The 12,284-nt window shown below is 36.1% G+C and overlaps 1 long non-coding RNA gene across 4 annotated transcripts in view; it reads right to left on the bottom strand.

Annotated features, from left to right (window-relative positions):
* The window catches only part of LOC101742035 (tyrosine-protein phosphatase Lar), a 448,057-nt gene that overhangs the window by 262,175 nt on the left and 173,598 nt on the right, over positions 1-12,284 (bottom strand). The gene's annotated exons all lie outside the window — the stretch shown is intronic.

The following is a 12,284-nucleotide window of genomic DNA, read 5'->3' as shown; positions in this document are numbered from 1 at the left end:
CGGGACATACCGAAGCCAAAATCAATTAGCCTCTGCACACAATGCCTGGCCAACCAATTTATGTGCGTGCTCGGCTGATTGTTTGAGAAGGGTTGCTAGGCGCTAATAGAGTGAATCGGTCCTTGGTCTTGGGTAAAAAAAAAACAAAGCGGTAAAGCAAACCTCAGAGACCGTAGAACCCCACCTTGAAGCGAGGTCTAAACTTCAATCCGCATGTAGTCTATCATTTTCTAATAAGACTAGCTTATATAAACACTAAATCAGTAAAATGAACAATTCCATTGTATTATCTATCCTAAGGCTAAGCAGTCCAAGGAAGAAATAGAATTGTGGTACAAGAGCCCGTCCAAGGTTACAACCTACAGCAGTTTCTAAATCGAGTTTCGCATGAAATTTATTAGTGAAATAGCCATTTAAGTTACAGCAAGGAAGGGTGGCCTGCACGCGAGAGATTTCCAATGCGTTCGCCGCATCAGGACTATAACGAGAGCCCCTTAAATAAGTGCACAATTTCCGTGGGCAAGGCGATATGGGGCGGTCAGGAGACGTATCAGATCTTACCCTAAGGCTACGTAACGATAATGACCACTGTGTCAAGAGTGAAACGATTTGAAGAAACAATTTAATAGGAATGTATGTTTTATCTAATTTTACTTACATTACAATAAAACTAAATAATAGTTAAATAATGCGACTAACACTTACCATTAAACAAACGATAAATGAAACGTAAAAAGTTTTCCTTTCCACAGATTCAGCTGTAAAAATTCTCGAAGGACTTTTACACAGCCGATTCCTGGTAACGCTGGGCGTATGCAAAAATAATTGTGTACGAGCACGCCCTCTGTGTACACTCAACGTAATTTACAGTGCGAATTTGCGCTTTACGCCTCTCAGCAGTGCAGATAACGGGAAATGATCGCTGTTTGTTTTTTTTTTTATAAACGGTCCGGGCGTGTTCTGTAGCTATGCCTTCATTCTGGGAACGTTACAAACCGAAAATTGTATATTTATAAATACGTAGTACGTATTTTTAAAAGCATTTGTTTTGATTTGTGCGGGTCGTTTAATATCGCCGCTTTTATTTTCATTTTAATATAAAGTTCTAAAAATTTGGAATAGTTTTCAGTTAGTAAATTTGAAAAATTGTGGCAACAAGTATTTTTGGCATAGAGTTCAGGGCACATCTAAAATTAAGTGGCTACCGGAAGACATAGACTGGAATAACGAAGCCACCCACTTAGACACATGAGATTGAAGCTTCAATACTGTTACGTAATTGCTGTCCCTTACTAAAAAAATCAGAACGTACAATAGATTTAGGACAGGAATATACAGTGGTAGATACCAGAGTGGGCTTACAATATGCTGTACCACCAGTGAAAGAAACTCCATTAAAAAGTTCGGCTCGAAGATTCCACGTGAGCAAGTTCTCGCAATAGCAAGTGTTGCTCGGAAAGTTTTGCAATATTCACTTCAGTCTGCCATTGGATTCGAAGAAACTTTCACTGCGTCTCGTAACACACGTAAGATATAATAAAACAATCTAAAACGGCTCGCGCAATGATCTATGATATTATTGATAAATTGAGTTTTCTAAATTAAACCTTATTAAAGATTTTTAGGGTATAAATTTTCAAACGACAAATATTCGGTGATATATATTGGACGTGGCCCGTGGTATTATCAGTGTTAAATTTAGTTTTATTTTTTCTGAAATAATGAACAACTCTGGTCCATAAGCTGCCAGTCCTGTAGCCACGGTTACCATGGCAACTTTTGTTATGCGAATGCGTCACATGTATGCGATTGTAGATGAGAAAGCCCATTGCAGAGATATTGCAGAGATATGCCTTTAAAGTCTATCGGACTGAATATATACCTATATAAAAATGAATTGCTGTTCGTTAGTCTCGCTAAAACTCGAGAACGGCTGGACCGATTTGTCTGATTTTGGTCTTGAATTACTTATGGAAATCCAAAGAAGGTTTAATTGGTGGATAAATATGAAAATGCTCGGAATTAAATAAAAATAACAATTTTTTGTTTTTCCTTTGATGTGTCCCCCGTCGGACGGATTCCTTTTGTTTGTTTTAAGTTTATTTTATTTAAAAGTTTAGGTCTTTTATTTATCGATTGAGGCACTACGAAGTCTGCCGGGTCAGCTAGTTTTGAATATATAAGCTATCCCTCTCTTTAATGCCGCTTTAATCGCGGCAGAAATGAACAAAGCAGTGGTACCTACTAAAAAAAAACAAAAAAAAAAAAAGTGGTACCTACTAGTGTGCGTTCAAATTATGTTCCACCGCTATGTTTATACACACAGCAACACATATGCCAATAATTTCAACTTAATTCAACATTATTTTTAAATCCTTTATAATTAAGACTAAATTATTAGGACACTCGACGAAATTTGAATCCAAATCCAAACGCGAAATTAAGTTAAATATCCTCGGAGCACACAAAAGCGTGTATCATAAACCGAAATTCTGATTAATCCGGCAACCCCTCTTTTGAGTATTTTCTCATTAAGTATTCTGTCCGTCAAAGAAACTTTGAATGCGGACTCGGTAACTACTTTATACTCGTCCGTCATATTTACCTCTTTGAGAATCACACTGTAGGAATGAAAGCCTAGAGGCTACGTTTTAACGCATTCACTCTATAATTTAGTACATTCATAGTCCTTAAACGGGCTTCTAACTCCGTGTCGGTTAGTGAAATTTGTAGAAAGCTCTAGTTTTCGGAGGCCCCTAAACGGACAGACTTATAACATTTTGATGGCAAAGCTTATGTCATGTGTGTGATTTATAAGTTCAAACTAAAAAAATCATTGTTGAATAGTAATCTATACTAATATAATATAATAAAGAGGAAAGATTTGTTTGTTTGTTTGTATTGAATAGACTCCGAAACTACTGAACCGATTTAAAAAATTCTTTCACTGTTTGGAAGCTACACTATTCCCGAGTGACATAGGCTATAATCTTTTTTGAAAAAATTAAGCATCCTTACTAAAACTCCTATAATGTAACCTAAGGTGTAAAAAATGACCTAAAATATTCTTTACATCGCGTGTCCTGCGAAAACTATTGACGGTAGAATAAAATAATGGACTACGACTTTGTAGACCGCATATGTCTGACTATTATAGTTATGCCGCAATAAGTGTTCTTTTATTAAAAAAAATAAAACAACATCAAATATCGTTGAAATTTTTGTTAAAGACCCGAGCGGAGCCGGAGCGGGCCGCTAGTAATAATAATAAATATAACGTTAATTTTTTTTTTCATTGCTTTCTGTCAATTGACATAAACTTCCTATACTATACTTGAGTAACTATACTTGAGACCTTAGAACTTATATCTCAAGGTGGGTGGCGCATTTACGTTGTAGATGTCTATGGGCTCCAGCAACCTCTTAGCACCAGGTGGGCTGTGAGCTCGTCCACCCATCAAAGCAATAAAAAAACAAAAAAAATGTTGAGGAATTTCATAAGCACTTTTATGAATTAAAAAAAGCAATTTCTCTTCGAAATACGAAGCCTCTGAGTGAAATATGATGACCGCTACATGTCCTCGAACATTACTTCCCCAACAATTTGGAAAATTGTTAATTCAATACGGTCCCATTCGAATCTTGTGTCAGCTCAATCCTGACATCAAAATTCAGTTTCGTAATATCCGACGTGCATTGACAGAGTTCTATTCAGAGGTTGAAACAACGCGATAAAGCTCGGACTAAGCTCGACCGGATCTACAAAGAATGACTTATTGTATAATATGAACAATCAATAGCATTCAATAGCATAGCATAACAAATAGCATTTTCTTTCTTTAAAATTTCAAGTCTTGTAGTCGGGACGGTAATCTATCTATCTATATATATATATATATATATATAAATGAATTGCTGTTCGTTAGTCTCGCTAAAACTCGAGAACGGCTGGACAGATTTGGCTGATTTTGGTCTTGAATTATTCGTGGAAGTCCAGGGAAGGTTTAAAAGTGAAAAAATATGAAAATGTCCCGCGTCGGACGGATTCCTTTTGTTTTTTTTAAGTTTATTTTATACAATTGTTTAGGTCTTTTATTTATCGATTGAGGCACTACGAAGTCTGCCGGGTCAGCTAGTTTAGAATAATTTGAAGTCTCGTGGCCTTCAGTAGATCTTAAGATGCCCGGTATTAGCGTATCGAGCGATGCGTAATACGTAAATAATAACTAATGAGTAATAACAATGAAACCCGCAAACAATATAATCTGATCGTAGGATCCAGCGAGCAATTTTTTTTGTAAATCATATTTTAAAAACCGCTTCTTTTGGGATCCGTCAACGAAAACGTATTCCTGATTCGTCTACAGAAAAATCAACGGAACTTAAATAGGTTCACAAATAAGGTAGGCAGCGGTCTGGCTCTGCTCCTGGCATTGCAGAAGTCCATGGGCGACGGTAACCACTCACCTTCAGATGGGCCGTATGCTCGTCCGCCTACAAGGGCAATAAAAAAAAAAAAAGATGGCGATATTAAAATAGTCATTCCGAAGAAAAAAACTACATTAATCGACCAAAACACGTCCCATCTGGAGTTGAAATTCCTTTGGAGTCCACATGAGCCACACATTGTCAATAATATTAGCTTTTTGACTTAAGGACGAAATATCAATTGCAAGGTTGTCCAAACCTTGTAACGTCATAGAGCACTTACTTAATGACATTTAAAAAACCCTAAATCAATTAATTGAACAACAGTTAGTTCCCTTCTAAGGCCCAAACTGTATGCCGGTTCAAATCTCAAGAAAAGCTGGACTAAATGCCTCCGTCAATCAAAGCCTCCTCGACCGAGGCACGTTAGGCCCCGACAAACGAGGAATAAACACCGAGAATTTGTAGGGTAGTCACGCGCGATCATCCGTGACCAACAATGGGGGACAAAGCCGTACGCTCCAGAGCGCAAGTCATGAATGATAGGCGTCACAGAATGTGTTGCTCGAGGATTTTATTTATTGAATAACATTCGGCCGGAGTAATTGATTTTGATACTTGTTATTTTATGATTTAAATCAACTTGGACTTTTTATTTATGAGTTTTTAAAAATTACTTGAGAAAACATTTTTTTATTTTTTTTTTGTGTGTTTCTCTGCGATCTTGTTACTGTTGTTGATTCTTGATTCTGTAATTATGCAGCAAAGCGAAAATCTATAAATAAATAGACAAGTAAGTATATTTTTCCGCTCAGATTTTTAATCATTTCTATATTAAAATAGAAATTAACGAGAATTAGCCTTAGAAGCTTTCTAGATTTAAACATTACGATAATAAACTCTATTACGAAAACAAAAAGAAAATTACATAAAATTAATCAAAATTTTCAAGTACCAGTAATTAGGGTCAAATTTCAACAATTCGGCGAATACTTATAATACACTGATATTAGAGAGTAAAAGCTTTCGGTTTGTATTATTTGAATTTAGACTCAATCTCACAGGCAGTAGATTTTTTTATTTTTTTATTGCTTAGATGGATGGACGAGCTCACAGCCTACCTGGTGTTAAGTGGTTACTGGAGCCCATAGACATCTACAACGTAAATGCGCCACCCACCTCGAGATATAAGTTCTAAGATCTCAGTATAGTTACAACGGCTACCCCACCCTTCGAACCGAAACGCATTACTGCTTCACGGCGGAAATAGGCGGGGTGGTGGTACCTACCCGTGCGGACTCCCAAGAGGTCCTACCACCAGTGTATTTCGACTTCCCTATGCAAAATATTCAACACTAACTTTTGTCCGCGACTCCGTCCGCGTGGAATAGTTACTTTGGCATAACGCAAAATTTTACGTCCCACTTCATTTACGTAGAAAGTGAAGATAATTTTGAATTATAAAATGTTCAGAAGCTATTTAAACCCCCTATTTTGAAACATTCTTTATTGGTGCTCAACTTGTATTGGTTTTACTGTGATGTTATATAGCCTATATATAGCTTTCCTCAATAAATGGGCTATCTAACACTGAAATAATTTTTCAAATCTGACCGGTAGTTCCTGAGATTAGCGCGTTCAAACAAACAAACACTTCAGCTTTATAATATTAGTATAGATTACTCTTCCATTACATGTTATTCACCGGTAAACTTAAATTATACGCAACGAAACAGCTAAAATCTCTTGTAGTTACACAGCGTTAAAAGACTTCAAAAACACCGTTGATTCACAGCATACTTACATAGAAAACGTAACTTCCCAGCGAACCGGTGTGAAGTTTAACTAAATTAATTGTATTATATGTGTAATAAAGCCTTAGATTTCCCACGAGGCTACGTCTGGACGAAATGCGGTCGACATTAGATTTTAGTTATAATGTTTAGATTCTTTAATATGATTATGAATTTTTGTGTCAATAACCTCTCTGGTTGGGTGTTCGGATTATTCTCTTTATTTTTATGGCATAGATTTCTGTATTTATTAACATGACTTAATCAGCTTGGTATGTATGCGTGTTTGTTTGCACGTAACAGAATTTTTGAACGTCATTTTCACCGAATTTATCATCTCCGATTAAATAGAAAATTTTAAAACGCATCAAGGACCGTCAACAAAACAATAACATTAAAGCTTCGCCTTAATATCCAGATCAGTATCAACAGTATAAAAAAAGATGAACTTAATAGTTAGTACAAAATCCAAAGATTTTTCTTGTTTTATATTTAGTTTACTTTCGCTGCTCTCTTCTTTCTATGATTTCTATGTTACAGTAAAAATCATCTGTATCTTTCTTCTTTCTTCTTCGTCACTTTCTTCATTGCTGAAGGTCGTGTCCCTGAAACTTGACCGTTGCCTGTCTCGTGAGCTGTTTCCATCTCGTCCGGTCCTCAGCTGCTCGAATGGCGGTTGCGACTGGCAACCCTGTTAGAGCGGTTACTTGATCACACCAACGGCTAGGTAATCGGCCGCGGGGTCTCTTTCCTTCTACTTTGCCCGTCACAATCACTTTGTCCAAGTTATCTGACTGTCGGCGGGCAATATGACCGAAGTAGCTGATATCTCTATATCAGAGATAAATAGTATTAATCACACAATCATTATATGTACATGTTTTTGTGGCCACCTTCTCTTTTCTTAAGACTTTTCAATTTTATCAGTTTGCATATTTTACATTAGGTCTACACCAAAATTGTTTACGAGAACTTGAGAACAAACCGGACAATATATGTAATGTATTTTGTTATTTGTTCCATTACAGCTAGTTAACTCCTTTAAAACGAAAACAAAAGTCTCACTTTAATTAACTATAGTATTACAGGACAGTACTCACAACTTCTGCGTCATGTTCAGGCATTGTGCATTGCAATATATTAATAGCCAACCAATCCTTAGGGAAATGTCAACTGATAGTCGGCGTTACTATAATTGAATACATTTTTGAAGTAAAACTTCTTTAGGCGCGGTGAGAGTAAAATTTAAATCGCGTCAGATTCGTTACGGCTAGAGCGAAAAGATACAATTTAAGAAGAGCGAGAGAAAATAGACGTCTCCCGAACCACTACACCGTGGAGAGAGGGAAAGGACAAAGCAAGCTAGGTCGTGTCTCCTATACACAACATTCCCTATTGCAAGAGAACTTTGATTTAAGGATGAAAAATGAAGAATACCACAATATTACACACCGCAAAAGAAGTTTCACTTCTTTCACGTGTACCAAGTAGCACGCGCACCATTTTTTTTACAGGACAGCTTACAGCCCGCGTCCAACCCAGTTGTTACCGGAGCCCATAGGCATCAACAACGTTAATGCAGCCATTCGCAAGACAACCCCTTAGACAAGAATTGTAAGTTTAAATTATTACCATCGTAGAATATTCTAGAATATATTATTAACTTAAAATCTCAGTCATTTTACCTGATTAATTCATTTTCACATTTATCGTTTGTCACTATTATCACACAGTATAAGCAGAAAAATTGAGTCCACAAAACTTGATTTAATTTGCTTTTAAAAGGTATTATTTAAAATTATTATTATTATTTATTGGAAGAATGGTTGCTTTGTGTTTTCATTTTCGAAACCAGCAGCGGAAATGTTACCGACACGACTGAAAACTGATTTTTTCAAAATCTTATTATTATCGTTAAGTTCTTAGGCACTTAATAGTACATATTATGTATCTGATGATACACTGAAATCCCGTTGTTTTTGTTACGAGACTTTATTTTATATTTGTACATTAATTTGTTTAGAGATGTTTAGTTTTGTATTTTTGATAAATTAAATGAATTATGTAAAGAACCAAAAAATTTGGTTAAATTAAATGAAGTAGGTAAAGAAGCGGGAATTTTTTTCTCGTAAAATTTTAAGACAGACATTATTTTAAAATTACAAAGTAGTTAGCTTAATATAGGTTAATAGACGACAGGCGACAGACGCAGATACGGCAAAGGCGTTAACAACATATATTACCTAGACAATGCTACTTTGAATTCCCCCTAAATAAAATTTTTAAGATTTTGTATTGATAAAATAGAAAAACCTACAAATAAATAGTTACTAAACGATGTGTTAGAAATAATAAGTAGGATACGCATGCGCCAAGAAAAGTGAAGTCCCCGTCTTAATTTATTAAGAATGAAATTAGAACCATAAGGGATCCTAAACTAAATGACTAAATGAATAAAAAAAATATGAGTATCAAAATTAGATTTTTTTTTTACATCTATTAGCTAAGTAAAACCCGTAAAAGCTTGAGTTTTATTTTTGTTAAAATCACCTTCTAATGTAGTTCATATATGGGTTCAGTTTTTTCAGACACTAAATTTTCCAGTTAACTCTTCGATTTCACTCATCATCACTCATCCGAACTCAGTGCAATAGGTATGTTTTATTTGAATTTTTTGTACTAATCAAGTTTCTATTCAGTTTTTTTTTCTTGTATTGGAAGCTGTAATTTTATGCATAACCTGTTTGGTTATATGGCAGAATAAAAAGTTTTCATTAATATTATATTATTCGTAAATACTTGCTAGGTTACTTGTTAGAAAAGATGAATAAATACGCACGCGCCGAGAAAATTTGAGGAAAGTGACATTACTTTTACTTCCGATGTGATAGAACAGTATTTTTCGTAAATCAATGTTCGGTGAGTTTTATACTTTTATTTCTTGTGTCTTGAAGAAATCGCGAAAATGCCTGTGGCGAAACCCGGGAAACAAGGTGATGCTGTGTGTGTGGTGGTTATTGGAAGGGCATTCATTATGAGCTGTTACCATCAGGCAGGACCGTCGATTCTGAACTCTACTGCGAACAACTGATGAGATCTTTTTTTTTATTGCCTTTGTAGGCAAACGAGCATACGGCCCACCTGATGGTGAGTGGTTACCGTCGCCCATGGACTTCAGCAATGCCAGGGGCAGAGCCAAGCCGCTGCCTACCGCTCGGCAAGAAGTTGAGAGAAAGCGGCCGGAATTAATCAACAGAAGGGGTGTGGTTTTTCATCATGATAACTCTAGGCCTCACACATCATTAGCCACTCAGCAAAAATTAAGAGAGCTTAGCTGGGAGGTGTTAATGCATCTGCCGTATAGTCCTGACCTTGCATCTTCAGATTTACACCTGTTTCAGTCTCTTCAGAATTCTTTAGGCAGTGTCAGGTTACCATCACAAGAAGACTGTTAAAACCAATTGACGCGGTATTTTGATCAGAACCCCCAAAATTTTTATAGCAATGGGATCATGTCCCTACCTACAAGATGGTAAAAAGTTATCGAACAAAATGGTACCTACATACTTTAGTTAAATGTAAATAAACTATATTAAAAAATGTTGTGAATTTTCTTAAAAAATGCGAAGAAACTTTTTTCCCAAGCTATTATAATAATATATATCACTAGCGGCCCGCTCCGGCTCCGCTCGGGTCTTTAACAAACATTTCAATGAAATTTGACGTTGTTTTATTTTTTTACATAAGAGAACACTATTGCGGCATAATAATAGTTAGACAAATGCTGTCGTGACACTTTTTGTAAATAATAATGTGTTGTACAAAGTCATAGTACATTATTTTATTCTACCATCAAAAGTTTTCGCAGGGCACGCGATGTAAAGAGTATTTTAGGTAATATTTTGACATCTTGGGTTACATTATTGGAGTATTAGTACGGATCCCTAACTTTTTTCAAAAAAGATTATAACCTATGTCACTCAGGAATACTGTAGCTTCCAAACAGTGAAAGAATCGGTAATTCAAATCGGTAAACAGTGAAAGAATCGGAAATTCAAATCGGTTCAGTAGTTTCGGAGCCGATTCAATACAAACAAACAAATCTTTCCTCTTTATAATATTCAGTACAGAAGTATAGATATAAAAACTCAATTATCGATATATATCAGATACGAGGCTCACAATAGAATATGTTTGCCACAATGGTACAGGTCTGCCTTTGTTCGCGTTCGCTGCATCGATGGATGCAGGACAGGTGCGCCCGGGCCCCAAATCGTTAAGCTTGAACTGTTCGAAATAATAAGTAGTTCCACCGTTTGAGTTGCGGAAAACGTCGCCGGCAATTCTATTGAAAGGCCGAATGAAGATAAATGGCGGAGTCGGCTCCATAACGAGCCAAAGTCGACTGTTTTCAATTTGCTCGCTCTCGCTTCTCGTTCGATTTAGTGTGAATTCCGTGAAATATATTTTTGTATCGGTGTGCGGTCCCGCGTGGCCGCGATATGCTCTAGATTTATACTCTCCGGACGTATCGTTTTGCGTCTAATATTTAATGCTTCTATTTTAAGTCTTTTATTCTTGCTTGCACTACTTCGGAGTCCATTAAGAGATATCATGTCCATGTTTTAAGTTTTACTCCGTGTCATATTCACGTAACGGTAATTGTTCGCGAGCGCTCCCGGGCGATAGCCAGTAATGCATTAACAGTGTTAATAGTAGTAGAGTTTATTCATGGTTTTTTTTTAAATTATAGCACAACCAAAATATATCGTTAAAATTAAAATTAACTTTGTTAGCGAATTTGTTAGTAAATAAATTATAATATACTAGCTGACCCGGCAGACTTCGTAGTGCCTCAATCGATAAATAAAAGACAAACTAAAGGAATTCATCCGACGGGGGACACATCAAAGGAAAAACAAAATTGTTATTTTTATTTAATTCCGATTATTTTCATATTTATTTACCTTTTAAACCTTCTCTGGACTTCCACAAATAATTCAAAACCAAAATTAGCCAAATCGGTCAAGCCGTTTTCATGTTATGTCGTGACAACGGAAAACGGGTTTCATTTTTATATATATAGATAGGTGTAATATATATTTAATTTCCACACACATTTAGGTTACAGTCTCCTGGTAATAAAATTGAAATGTATGACGGGGTTATTAAGTCTCATAGAGCTTTAAAATAACCGAGCTGTTTTCAAAGGGTCACCTTATTATTATAATTTATCAACATGTTTGTACTTTTGTATCCTTGTCGCAGTGTGGGTAGGCCTCACACAAAGTAGATCGACAGACCGTGGTCAGTGTAAGACGCTTCGTGGCAAACCTTGAAGAAGTTTTTTGGCATGGCTGGATTGTTAGTGAGCCATTACCCAACATCTCAAACAGAGTAGTTTCGAACCTCCATTTCGACGCTACTAAATAAGTCAACCAAAGTTCAAGTATTACAATAGTAATATCATAAATTTAAAGTTTCGTAATATAATATTTCTAGAGACGTCGATTACAAAACTACAGTGGATTGTGGAACAGCAAGCAGCCTTTGTTTAATTTTAGCTCTGACATGTCCGTGAAACCTGACCACGACCTTTTTCGCACGTTCTTGTCGTATATTACGTAAAAATGCTAATAAAAGTTTTATGATTTTATTGCGATTGTGGTAAAGCTTGGGGAAGACCTGTGTCCAGAAGTGAATATCTTTCGACTGATGATCATGACTCTTAGATAATATCTATAATTACTACTATATCTCTATACTCTACTCTACTACTATACTCTATGCTCTACTACTATACTCTATAAGACTACTATCTATAATTTCTTAACTAGGTTTCCCCTATGGTTTTGTACAAAACAATGAAACACGTTGCATTTCCCCCGGAACAGCAGTAGCCCTCATAACCTGCCCCTCTAATGCGTCTGTCACGTAGAGAGGAGACTAACAAAAACTTATTCGTAACAAATTATTTTCTACCTGTGCTTGATCTTGAGATACTATTTCAGCTTCACCCTAACGTGTAGGTGAACTCACGGGGCTCAAGCCGGAGTGTTGCTA

This window comes from Bombyx mori, chromosome 11 (genome assembly GCF_030269925.1).
Source record: "Bombyx mori chromosome 11, ASM3026992v2".
In the NCBI taxonomy this organism is placed as follows: domain Eukaryota; kingdom Metazoa; phylum Arthropoda; class Insecta; order Lepidoptera; family Bombycidae; genus Bombyx; species Bombyx mori.
This window is presented reverse-complemented; position numbering and strand designations above follow the sequence as displayed.